This window comes from Chlorocebus sabaeus, chromosome 19, assembly GCF_047675955.1.
Source record: "Chlorocebus sabaeus isolate Y175 chromosome 19, mChlSab1.0.hap1, whole genome shotgun sequence".
Lineage (NCBI taxonomy): Eukaryota > Metazoa > Chordata > Mammalia > Primates > Cercopithecidae > Chlorocebus > Chlorocebus sabaeus.
In genome coordinates this window covers 34,383,564-34,397,968 of record NC_132922.1, presented here as the reverse complement: position 1 = coordinate 34,397,968, position 14,405 = coordinate 34,383,564, and positions in this window count along the sequence as shown.

Here is a 14,405-nt window from a genome sequence, read left to right as displayed (position 1 = left end):
GAATGAGACTCTGTTTCAAAAATATATATATATACACACACACACATATATATTTTAAAAATAAAATATATTATATATATTAAATATATATTCTTACATATATTCATATATTAAATATACATATATATATATATAAATATATATGCAATTTTCACTTGAATTCAATTGAATCCTAAATGGGAATTAGCACAATTTTTTCATTCTTCTAGTGAAAAACAGATCTGGCTATCCGGCTATTTGATATTCTCCCCAGATCAATGGATGGAGCCTCTTACAGCACACATGGGTATTAGTTAAATCCATCCATCTACTCACCCATGCCCTTCAATCCCATGATAAATGGATGAGGAAAAGACAAATTTGAATTCATAGCTTTACCCTCCTATCTAGGTACTCAACAATGGTTATGCACAAGGAAAAGTACATGTATAATCTTAAGAGTTTCAGAGATGATGATGACTCTACTACTGCCCACCACCATGATAGTTCAGGGCCAGGGCAATCAAGGAAGAATCAGGAGACCATTCAAATAGGTGAGCATCTACACATAGCCAGTTATTTGCAAAACTGTATCTTTTTTTTTTTGAGATGGAATCTCACTGTCACCTACACTGCAGTACAGTGACACAATCTCGACTCATTGCAACCTCCTTCTCCTGGGTTCGAGCAATTCTCGTGCCTCACGCTCCTGAGTAGCTGGGATTACAGGCATGCACCACCACACCCAGCTAATTTTTGTATTTTTGCTAGAGACAAGGTTTCACCATGTTGGCCAGGCTGGTCTCAAACTCCAGACCTCAAGTGATCTGCTGGCCTCGGCCTCCCAAACTGCTGGGATTACAGGCATAACTGTACCTGAACTTTTGGCAGGACTTGACAACGGTGTCTGAAAAAATTCGAAGCAATGATGATTGCTCAGAGCAGCCTCTTTGGCATTTGGATGAAACAATTCAGTGTTCAGGACTGCCTCTTATTACCCACCCACTGGAGCACACTGAGCATCCCCACCTGCCACATACTAAATGATGGTTGCAGCCTCTTCCCAGTCACTGTGACAACCAGAAACGCCCCCGCTTCGAGAACCACTGTTGACAAGTTTTCTACCCTTGTCTTATGACATATAACTACAATTTACTCCCTTTTTGACAGTGATATGGCATATGGTCACATGATAGAAATACGGCATTACATCTATGTTTACTAAATAAAAACAATTAGTGAAAACTTGAGCTATACTATATAATGCCAAATACTGATATGACAACCAAATTATCCACATGTATGTACATTTATTTAGAACTTTAGAAAGCAGAATTCCTTTTAAAATTGTTTCCCTTACTTATGACACTAATAAAAGAGGAATCCTAAGATTTTGGAAAGAGAATACAGAAAATTGTAAGGCAGCTATTTCAGGGGTACCAGAGACTTACACTGCAAGTTGGCCAAATATTGTAGATGCAAACATACTATTTTGTTAAAATCTCTTGCTCATCTGGGGAATAGAGAATGAACAGCCCATAGAAGGGAAGGCAGGTTAGGGAGAACCACAAGTAAAAGAGAGGAATTTTGGGCTGGATGTGGTGGCTCACGCCTGTGATCCCAATACTTCGGGAGGCCAAGGCAGGAGGACAGCCTAGGAGTTCAAGACCAATCTGGAGGACACAGTAAGACCTTGTTTTTACAAAAAAATAAAAGAATTAGCCAGGTGTGGTGGTGCACGCTTGTGATCACAGCTACTCAGGGACTGAGGTGGGATGATCACTTGAGCCTAGGTGGTCGAGGCTGCAGAGAGCTAAGACTGCATCACTGTACTCCTGGGGGACAGAGAAAGACCTTGTCTCAAAAAAAGAGGGGTAGGGGGCAATTTCAAAAGTACAATTCTTGATGTAATTTAGGCAGAAGAGATTAAACAAATATTTGAGTTTCTTTATAATAGTGCTTCTCGAACTTCAGCTTGCACCAGAATTTCGGTAGTGTTAAAACAGATTACTCTGCCCCAACTCCAGAGTTTAATTCAGTAGGTCTAGGGCAAGGCCTGAGATTTGCATCTCTAACAAGTTTCCACGTTCTGCTGACGATCCAAGGACCGTATTTTGAGAAGCACAGTTTTGCAAGATGTTTACGACCCACTAACGCTCCATTTCCTTCTAAAAGTGATCAGATGTATATGGAAACAATGTAATAATGAATATGAAAAATTAAAAACAATTTTCCAGGCCTTAAGAAACTTCTGTTCTATATTCTCCTACCAATGTAGGAAACCGCTAGAGGGATAAGAACTTACAGAAAAATCAGTCTGGGCCCATCTTTTAACTAAGCTAAACACCAGCTATTTATAACTGAAGCTAAGGGGAATTTGAACATTGGTTAGATATTTGAAGATATTAAGAACTATTGGCTGGCACGGCGGCTCACGCCTGTAATCCCAACACTTTGGGAGGCCAAGGTAGGTGGATCATTTGAGGTTACGAGTTCAAGACAAGCCTGGCCAACCTGGTGAAACTCCGTCTCTCATAAAAACACAAAAATTAGCTGGGCGTGGTGGCATGAGCCTGTAGTCTCAGCTACTCAGGAGTCTGAGACAGAAGAATTGTTTGAACCCGGGAGGCAGAGGTGGCAATGAACTATCATCACCCCATTGGACTCCAGCCTGGGCAAGGGTGAGACTCTGTCCAAAAAAAAAGTACTATTAATTTTTTAGGTGTCATAATGGTACCATTTTTTTTTTTTTTTACAGTTGAAATGGGAGCTGAGTTTTGCTTAAAAATAATCAAAGAGAAAGGTGAAAGGTCTTATAGATGAAAAAAAGGTTAACAAAAATTAGCCAGGTGTGGTGGTACACACCTCTAATCCCAGGTTCCTCCTGCTGAGGCAGGAGAATCACTGGAACCCGGGGGGTGGAGGTTGCAGTGAGTCGAGAGGGCACCACTACACTCCAGCCCAGGTGACAGAGTGAGACTCTATCTCAAAAAAAAAAAAAAAAAAAAAAAGAAAAAGAAAAATGAAAGAAAAATCTTGTCCAGGCACAGTGGCTCATGGCTGTAATCCCAGCACTTTGCGAGGCTGAGGTGGGCAGATCCCTTGAATCCAGGAGTTCGAGACCAACCTGGGCTACACGGCGAAACCCTATCTCTACTAAAAAATACAAAAATTAGCTAAGCATGGTGGCACATGCCTGTAGTCCCAGCTACCCAGGAGGCTGAGCTGGGAGGATCACTTGAGCTCAGGAACTAGAGGTTGCAGTGAGCCCAGATCATACCACCGCACACTAGCCTGAGCAATGGAATGAGATCCCATATCCAAAAAAAAAAAAAAAAAAAAGAAAGAAAATCTGTATTTCCCCACCTACCTTACCCTTGTCACCATATTAAAGAAAGGTATGAAGGGCCGGGCACGGTGACTCATGCTTGTAATACCAGCACTCTGAGAGGCTGAGGCAGGCAGATCACTTGAGGTCAGGAGTTCAAGACCAGCCTGGCTAACATGGCGAAACCCCGTCTCTGCTAAAAATACAAAAATTAGCCAGGCGTGTTGGTGGGAGCCTGTAATCCCAGCTACTTGGGAGGCTGAGGCAGGAGGATCACTTGAACCCGGGAGGCAGAAGTTGCAGTTAGTGGAGATCACGTCATTGCATTCCACTCTGGGAGACAAGAACAAAACTTCATCTCAAATAAAAAAGAAAGAAAGAAAAGAAAGAAAAGAAAGAAAGGAAGGAAGGAAGGAAGGAAGGAAGGAAGGAAGGAAGGAAGGAAGGACGGACGTTTTTATGTTCACACGGTAAGGGGACAGGATTTTACTTTTTTTTTTTTAGACACGATCTCGCTCCATTGCCCAAACTGGGTTGCCGTGGCATGATCTCAGCTCACTGCAACCTCTGCCTCCCAGGTTCAAGCGATTCTCTGGCCTCAGCCTCCTGAGTAGCTGAGATTACAAGCGTGTGCTACTACCGCCTGGCTAATTTTTCTATTTTCAGTAGACATGGGGTTTCACCGTGTTGGCCAGGCTGGTCTTTACCTCCTGATCTCAAATGATCCACCTGCCTCGGCCTCCCCAAGTGCTGAGATTACAGACGTTGAGCCACCATGCCCAGCTGGTCTTTTCTTTTTAAAAACAATTTTGAGAAACACAGCTCTACCCTCCGTGTGAACCTTTTCTACATAAACAACCTGAATAGGTAGTCATTAAACCGCTGCCTGATCTACTCCACTGTCAAGAAATCTATCACCTCTGAAAGTCCTTTATTCCATCATGAGTCTGCTCTACCTCTAATGAGATACTGCCGTCTATCTACCTGTTCCTTGCAGCCTCACAGAGATCTCCTTTTATGTGACAATCCTTCAAATATTGGAGGGGAACCAGAAAATCTTAAGTCTTTTTTCCTCCCAGCAAAATATCCCTAGTTCACTTACTATCTCAAGTTGGAAAGCTTCACGTCATCTTGCTTCCTTCACACTTTATCTTCAGTCACCATATCCTATCAATTTTGTTTTCCTTCAAAATATCCTTATTCATTTCCTTCCCAATCCCACTATAACTATCCTAGACCAGGCCTTCACATCTTTAAGGCCCCTTCATCCTCTTATCACTAGTCTCCCTCACTGTGTATCTCCCAAACCCCAATTCTTTCCTCATGGCTGCCAGACTCATTATTTAAGCACTCCATCCACTGCATCCTCTTTCTTTCCAAGAACTTGCAATGTACATACCATTGGCAAAGGAACAGTACCTTTCTTTTCGTCCAGTAATCTCACTCCTATAAATGTATGCCAAGGGAAGAGTTTAAAAATATTCTACATTATGAAGATGCTCAACACTGTTATTTATTCTGACAAAAGAAATTGGAGGCCGGGCGCGGTGGCTCAAGCCTGTAATCCCAGCACTTTGGGAGGCCGAGACGGGCGGATCACGAGGTCAGGAGATCGAGTCCATCCTGGCTAACACAGTGAAACCCCGTCTCTACTAAAAAATACAAAAAAATAGCCGGGCGAGGTGGTGGGCGCCTGTAGTCCCAGCTACTCAGGAGGCTGAGGCAGGAGAATGGCGTAAACCCGGCGGAGCTTGCAGTGAGCTGAGATCCGGCCACTGCAGCCTGGGCGACAGAGCGAGACTCCGTCTCAAAAAAAAAAAAAAAAAAAGAAATTGGAAATAATAATATTTGCCAGGTATAGTGGCTCATGCCTGTAATCCCAACACTTTGAGAAACCAAGGTGGGAGGATCATTTCAAGCCAGAAGTTCGAGACCAACCTGGGCAACATAGTGAGACCTTGTCTTTACAAAAAATTTAAAAATTAGCTAGGTTTGGTGGCCCACGCCTGTAGTCACAGCTATTTGTGAGGCTGAGGTGGGAGAAACCCTTGAGCGCAGGAGTTCAAGGTTACAGTGAACTATGCCACTGCACTCCAGCCTGGGTAACAGAGCAAGATCCTGTCTCTAAAAGGGAGAGAGAAATAATAAATTACTAAATACATTAAGGTACTAAGGACTATGGCGCCACTATTGCTAACATTATGACTATGTGGAAACATGAAAATTATTATGCAATGTTAATTATGTATTCTGATTTTTTAATTTATGTCCACTATGGTTGCAACTGTATGGAAAATGATAAATCAATAAGGACAGATTGAAAAATTAATATTCCAAAATAAATATAACAACATTAGTGTGGATTTGTGGGGACTTTCCCATGCAAAATTCTCCTGTGAAAGTAAGTTGTTTGCTGATAGGTGTAACTGACCAGGCCCATACAAAACACACTGAAAATGTGAAAATATTTTAATAGACTGTAAAAATACTACTCATTTATTAGACTAAGCTGGGTAATTAAGCTATACAACAAGGCAATAAGGCAATAACTAGTTACTACAGGCCTCAGAAAGTAATGTTTAGCTAATTCTACCTTATTTCACATTCCTGTTACCCTTAGTCAGTTCCCAATATGTAAGCCCCTTTAGTCACTTATTCTTTCTTGTCTCTATGCTTCTTGTCCCATTTAATTGATCCTATCCTTTCCAAATCTCAATTGCAGTCTCCAGAACCTCTGTTCTGTGGTAGCCTAAACATACACCTTCATAGTCTAGAAAGTATGCTTTCTCTGTCTTCTTAATCATTTTCTAGCTCACCTTCACCACCAAACCAGGACACTGTTTCCTCTGAATACATTTCCATATCCCACCTTAACAACCAGAAGTAAGCACTGCCCTATACCAAGCTTCCCACTGCTAATGCGAAGCAGAATATAAGCCCCTTCTTTGAGAAGGTAAATAAAAAATCAGAAATAAATCCAAGGAAATCAGATTTAAAATATATAGGCCAGGCACAGTGGCTCACACCTGTAATCCCAGCACTCTGGGAGGCCGAGATGGGTGGATCACCTGAAGTCAGGAGTTTGTGACCAGCCTGGCCAACATGGTGAAACCCCATCTCCACTAAAAAGTAGGAAAAATTAGCCAGGCGTGGTGGTGGGCACCTGTAAAATCCCAGCTACTCAGGAGGCTGAGGCAGGGGAATCACTTGAACTCGCTAGGCAGAGGCTGCAGTGAACCAGGATTGTGCCACTGCACTCCAGCCTGGGAGACAGAGCAAGACTCCATCTAAAAATAATAATAATGACTCCATCTAAAAATAATAATAATGCTAGTAACATACAGAAATCAAATGGATCTTCTATTTAATCAGGTGCCACAAAAAAATTATTGTCTTGTTTAAGAATGTTTACAGGCCGGGTGTGGTGGCTCACGCCTGTAATCCCAGCACTTTGGGAGGCTGAGGCAGGTGGATCACAAGGTCAGGAGTTCGAGACCAGCAAGGCCAACATGGAGAAATTCCGTCTCTACTAAAAATACAAAAAAAATTAGCCACGCGTGGTGGTGCGCGCCTGTAGTCCCAGCTACTCGGGAAGCTGAAACCAGGGGAATCGCTTGAGCTCAGGAGGCTGAGGTTGTAAGTGAGCTGACATAGCGCCACTGCATTCGAGCCTGGGCGACAGAGAAAGACTCCATCTCAAAAAATAAAATAAAAAATAAAAAGTTTACAAATACTTTGTGAGCTACAGAAAGAACCTCATTAGCCAAATTACTGCTAAAAGCTGAATTTGTTAGGCTAAGATCAAAGACCCTCAGATTTTCACTGTATTTTGCTACAGTCAGTTTTTCTCATGACTATCCCTTGCTTTTCTGAATACAACATAAAAGCTATCTTCAACCCTATTTCCAAACCATTAGTCCTCCTTCCTTGTGTAAAAAACCCTTTCTCCTTTGTTCACACTATTCAGCTACACTACCCTCTATTTTATCTTCTCATATCTCTGCTATCACTTGGAAACTCATCCAGATTGAGGACCTGAGAACTCTGCATCATGTCCTGACATCAACATCTCAGTGACACCAGTGTCTACGCAAATGAAACTAACATTGCAGCTTTACAGTTCCTTGACTTTGAATCAAAGAACCTTCACCTTCACCCCACCTTAGCTACCCACTCCCATAGACACACACTAGATTCTGTCATAACCTGAACTGAACCACACCAAAATCTATTACTATTCTTTTCTTTTTACATATTCTTTCTTCAAATCCAACAGTGCAAAGATAAAAATCTAACTCAGCTCTATTTATAATGTTTCAAATTCAACAAATGTTATCTACAAAAGGTGTCAGGTACTGAAAAAACAGCTTTTATTTTTGTTTTTGAGACTGGATTTCACTGTCACCCAGGCTGCAGCACAGTGGCACAATTACAGGTTACTGTACACTTGACCTCCTGAGCTCAAGTGATCCTCCCTACCTCATCTTCCTGAGTAGCTGGGACTACATATGCATGCCACCATGCCAGGCTAATTTTTGTATTCCTTGTAGAGATGGGGTTTTGCTATGTTGCCCAAGCTGGTCTTGAACTCCTGGGCTCAAGCAATCCACCCGCCTTGGCCTCCAAAGGGCTGAGATTACAGGTGTGAACTACCACACCTGGCCAATGGATATCTACATAAATGTTAGTGAAGAGTGGTGGAGTGTGGAAGAAGCAAATGAAATCTTACTTGTAAGAAGGACTCTGCCCTGATGATAGTATCCAGGAAGTTGGTAAATTCTTTTCCAGGTTTATAATTATTCACCTTCTACCAAATACATTCTAGAGCAGAAACAGTAAATGTAAGCATCTAGCTGTGCCACAATAAAAAAGTGCAAAAAACGTAATTATCACTAAAGTGACAAGTAAATGACAAAGTAAAAAAGCCACTAGTCTCATACATCCTAGCTAACTCATGACGTAGACTAGAACAGATGTTCAGCAACTTGGTAATATAGGGAAAAGCTTATAGTGAAAACAAAAATGGAGAGAATTCACATATAAGATAAGCTTCATATCACATAGTAATCCAAGAAAGTATAAACACCTGAATTGAAAGTTTTAGAATACCTAAACTTCAATTAGGGAAGGCTAGGTATAATGTAAGAATGATAGAAATTTAGTAAGTGGAAATCTAATAAACTATCATACTCTGTTTAAAAGATTCAGAGTAGGAGAAGGAGAATTGGCCTGGAACCAACTAAAAGCAACTTTAACCATTAGAAGAATCGGGAGTTGCTCATCCAGTAATGAAACACTCAATTTGGCGAATAGAAATATCATCTCCCTACTGCCCTCCACCACTGGGGGAATGAAATGCTCATGGTTTACTATGGCCTGGATGAAAGACTTCTCACTGCCCTGTCCTTTAATTCTATAATTAAGAAACCTTCCAATGACAAATTTGGCTCCAATACATGCTGATAGCAGGGAAGGAATATTCTAGTTGGCAGATATGAGCATTTTGCTTACCAGAAATAACTAATCTTATTATTAGTTGACAATCTGGCTTGTATGTTAGTCTCCTCTGAGTTTCATTACAATTAACAGGATGACTCTGGGGGCCTAACAGCAAGTTTCTGGACATACAAAGATGAAGAATCCTTGGATTGTGATAGTCATCAAACTAGAGTCACCCAGAGAGTTTTGGTGGCCATCCAGCAGTGTTTCCTTAACAAAATCCCTCTCCCTTCTTACTCCCTTGAAATTACAACAGAAACATTCGTGCTCTAAATATATGATTACCACAGACATAATGATAGCATATGAAGGTGCTTCTCATCTAGAATTTGGCACCCTTATAAAAGAAACCCATTTGTAAACTATCTTGTCTCAGCCTCACTCAATTCTTACCTTCTTGTATTGTTTGGCTCAATCACTAGTAAGACCTCAGCAAGACTGGCTCATCTCTGACACAGTTAATGTAGTGAAGCAGCACAGTTTTTTAGCACTGAGCCCATCTGAGAGGGCAGCTGCAATGACAGCACAACTGATCAACAGTTAGGTATCTGAAAAGTGGATAGGGGAATCATCATACAGAAAATACATAACAAAAATAGTCTGGGCATGGTGGCTAATGGCTATAATTCCAACACTTTGGGAGGCTGAGGGAGGAGGATCACTTGAGCCCAGGAGTTTGAGACCAGCCTGGCCAATGTATTTTAAAAATACACACACACACACACAGATAGATAGACAGAGAGAGAGAGAGAGAGAGACAGAGAGAGAGAGACAGAGACAGACACACTAAGAGACTGAAACTCACTCTGTCAACCAGGCTGGAGAGCAGTGGTGAGATCTCGGCTCACTGCAACCTCTGCCTCCCAGGTTCAGGCAATTCTCGTGCCTCAGCCTCCGGAGTACCTCGGACTACAGGCGTGCACCACCACGCCTGGCTAATTTTTGTATTTTTGGGTAGAGATTTGATTTCATCATGTTGACCAAGCTGGTCTCAAACTCCTGATCTCAACTGATCCACCCGCCTTGGCCTCCCAAAGTGTTGGGATTATCAGTTTGAGCCACTGTACCCAGCCTGATATAATTTTTTTTTTAATTAGCCAGGCGTGGTGGTGCACATCTATAGTACCAGCTACTTGGAAGGCTGATATGGAAGGATCACATAAGCCCAGGAGTTCACGGCAGCAGTGAGCCATGAATGTGCCACGGTCTGGGTGACAGAGTAAGACTCTGTCTCAAAAAAAAAAACAAAAACAAAGGCCATGAAGGAAGTTCAAATAGAAAATGCAAAGAAGCACATGGTCCAGTCATATACCTCTAAGCAATGGATATTCTGTAAAAGTTGGGGGAAGCTTTGAAGCTGTTCTAGTGGAAATGATTCACTTCTATTCAGACAATCAGAAAGACTCATCTTTTTTCCACATTCTTTAGTGTAGCTACTGGAATTGAGCACTAGTATAACTGACAGAAAATTCCACTTCTAAAAAAAAGATAATAAAACAATCTGTTGATAGACTAAACAGATCACACACCATAAATATAAAAGCAGCTATTAAAGTGTTTCAATTAAAGGAATCTGAATATGGCTTACATAGAATCCTGGGTAACGGACATGTATTTAAATATCTATAATCTCCTCTTAAGATCTGAATGGTTATTATTTCGATTTAACAAAAGAAAGCCATGTAAGTTGTTTGGGCTTTACTTACTCACTCTTTTTAGAGGACAAACATTAGCTGGACCTAACATCAACTTTAGAGGTTGTGGAGCCAGGTCCCTGGGTTTCTTTGCTTCAGGGCAAGCAGAGCTGTCTTCCATAGATTCTCTGAATTCTTCAAATAGATCTATAAATTTGGATATAAAGTACAAGAGAGTAGGTGTCCATAAATTGGAGCAACATAAAGTCTAACACTCCTCATTAATTGAAAATATAGTATGAAATCCTGGACATTTTATTGAGTGAATGGAGAGATCTAATCCATCTGGCAAGTCAGTTAAGAGAGCTTCTGCCATTTCTGTTGACACGTAATACTGTAATAAACTGACATATAATACTGTAAATCTCTGTAAAAAAATTTTAACCTAACCTATTTGTTTAAAGGAGATGTTAACAATTCATGCTCCCTTGAACCTCTTCATTTTTGCTTTTAGGACAGGAGGGTTCATTAACACAATTACTAAACACACACAATCAGTTATTAAAATAAATATTATCAAGCGGTAACCAAAAAATTCAACTTAAGGCTATCATACCCAAACTGAAATATCCAGAAGCCAATTTAAGTAATCCGTGCCTTCTTGGCAAGACTGTACGGGTAATATCTTTTCCTTGCGATAGCAAAATGTATCAATTTTTTTAACCACCTAGTATCAGCTTTTATGCTTTACAGATAAAGCAGACAATGAACATACTGCACAGAAATCTTGAGCTCTTAATTAAAAGGTACACACAGAGTTAAATCTAAATCATTGGCTACAATGATCTAAAATGCACAGTTTTATCTAAATCATTTGCTATGATTATCTGAAACCACTTTTACTAAATCTTATATTAATCACAGGACAAAAACTCTTACATTACCTTTATTTTCAGAACTACAGCCAGTGCTGCTATCTGGTGCAGGCAACCTGTCTTCACAATGCCATGATACTATGTATTTGCCCCCAAGCAAACAGGAGGGAGATCCAGGCCCCCCTTTCAAAAGCAAAAGCCTATAAGAGAGAAGGAAAATCAGACACTGAGATGATTCATTTTAGCAAGAAGTGAACCTGCCACCCCAAAGAGCGTAAACAAAACCTTAAAATTAAGCTGTATTTTATATATTATTCACAAAACTTAATCGCAGTATTTTTAACAAAAATTATAAAACTATTTCTGAAAATGTTACAATAAAATTTCTGTGAGTAAAATGTATGTATTTTAAGTGTACATTTGTGTGTATGTGTGAGAGAGGGGGTTATGAATTAGGAAGCATATGTACCAAAACATTAGAAGTAGTTATCTTTGGGTAATGAGATAACAAATGATTTTCACTTTCTTCTTTATATCTTAAAATATCACCTCAAAATTTACAATCAGAATTCATTATAAATGATTGTATTTTTATTTATTTATGTATTTGTTTATTTATTTAGTGAGACATGGTCTCACTCTGTCACCCAGGCTGGAGAGTGCAGTGGTGCAATCTCAGCTGGCTGCAACCTCGGCCTCCCAGGCTCAAGCAATCCTCCCCAACTGAGCCTCCTGAGTAGCTGAAACCAATCAAAGTTAAGTTTTCTTCAGTTTAAAGTAACATTATAATTATGTTGTTTAGCCTCATGGTAACCAGGAAACAAAAATCAGTAAGAGACACTCTAAACATATTTGGGAGGCCGAGACGGGTGGATCACGAGGTCAGAAGATCGAGACCATCCTGGCTAACATGATGAAACCCCGTCTCTACTAAAAAATACAAAAACCTAGCCGGGCAAGGTGGCGGGTGCCTGTAGTCCCAGCTACTCGGGAGGCTGAGGCAGGAGAATGGCGTAAACCCGGGAGGCGGAGCTTGCAGTGAGCTGAGATCTGGCCACTGCACTCCAGCCTGGGCGACAGAGCGAGACTCCGTCTCAAAACAAAACAAAACAAAACAAACAAACAAACAAAAAAAGCAAGGAATTAAAACACACTACCCGAAACAATTACTTCACTACAAATAAAGACAGGAAGGAAGACCAGGAGGAAAGAAAAGAAAGGAAGAAAGAAAAAGAGATCAGGGAAGAGAAAGAGGGAAGGGAGAAAGAACAAAAAAGTAGCAAAGCAACAAGAAAACAAGTAAAAAATGGCAGTAGTATGTTTTTACCTGTTACTAATAACCCTGAATGTCAATGAATTAAAGAGTGACTGAATGGATTAAAAGACAAGACCCAATTATATACTGCCTACAAGAAACTCAGTTCACCTATGAAGACATACAGAGACTGAAAGCGAAGGGATGATGAAAGATATCCCACACAAATGGAAACAAAAAAGCAAGAGTAGCTATACTAAGATAAAATAGACTTAAGTCAAAAAAATAAAAAATAAACATTATATATAATGAGAAAGAAGTAAACAGCAGTCTAACAATTATAAGTGCATATGCAATCAACACTCAAGCACCTAAATACAGAAGCAAATATTAACGGACCTTAAAGGACAAATGGACTGCAACATAGTAATAGAGAACCTCCACACTCCACTATAACCAACACCCCACTATCGTCAATGAGCAGATCATCCAGATAACAAAATATCATCAGTTAAACTTTACATGAATGGACCTAACAGTTAAACTTTATGTGTATGGACTTAACAGTTTTCCACTCCACAACTGCACAATGCACAGTTTACTGAGTAGCACATGGATTATTCTCCAGGACAGACTATGTGTTAGGCCAAAAAACAAGTCACAACACATCTTTAAAAACTGAATTCATATCAAGTATCTTTTCTGACCACATCATAATAGGATTAGAAATCACTAACAGGAGAAACTTTAAAAACTATACAAATATATGGAAATTAAAATACATGCTCATGAACAACTGATAAGTGAAAAAAATAAAAAGGAAATTAAATATTTATCAAAACAAATAAGAACAGAAACACAGCATAACAAATCCTGTGGGATTCAGCAAAGGCAGCTGTAAGAGGAAAAGTGCATACCTATAAACACCTACACATCAGAAAAGTAGAAGGATCTCAAATAGCCAACCTGACTGTACAGCTCCAGTCAAGAGCAAGCAAAATCAAATACTAGAATTAGAAAAAATATCATACAGATTAGAGAAGAAATTTTAAAAACAGAAACAAAAAAACCAAAAAGTCAATGAACAAAGAGCTGGGGTGTTTTAGAAAACTCAAAATGGACAAGCTTTAACTATACTAAGGATAAGAAAAAAACAAAATCACATTAAAGAAGACATTACAAATGTAAAGTAATTACATTACTAATGTAAAGAAGACATTACAAATGATAACCCAGAAATATGAAGGCTTGTAAGAGATTACTAAAAACATCTATATACAAACAAATTTAAAAATCTAGAAGTGAATAAATTTCTAGACACATAATGAATTCCCAAGATAGAATAATAAAAAATACCTGAACAGACCAATAATGAGTAATGCAATTAAAGCAGTAATACAGAGTCTCCCGGCAAAGAAAAACGCAAGAATCATGGTTTTACTTTCGCATTCTACCAAACATTTTTAAAAGAGCTAATACCAATTTTACTCAAAATATTCCCCATAAAATGAACAGAAAGGAAGGCTTTGAAACTTGTTCTATGAGGACAGCATGACCCTGGTACAAAACCCAGAGCAAGACACAACACAAAAAGAAAACCACTGACAAATATCCCTATTGAACACAGATGCAAAAAATCCTCAACAAAATACTTGAAAATTGCATTTGACCACACAATAAAAAGATCATCTGCCATGATCAAGTGGGATTCTTCCCAGGAATATGAGGATGATTCCATAAACACAAATAAATAAATGTGTGACACCACATTCAGAAAATCAAGAACACAAACCATATAATCATTTAAGTAGATGCTGAAAAAAATCAACATTGCT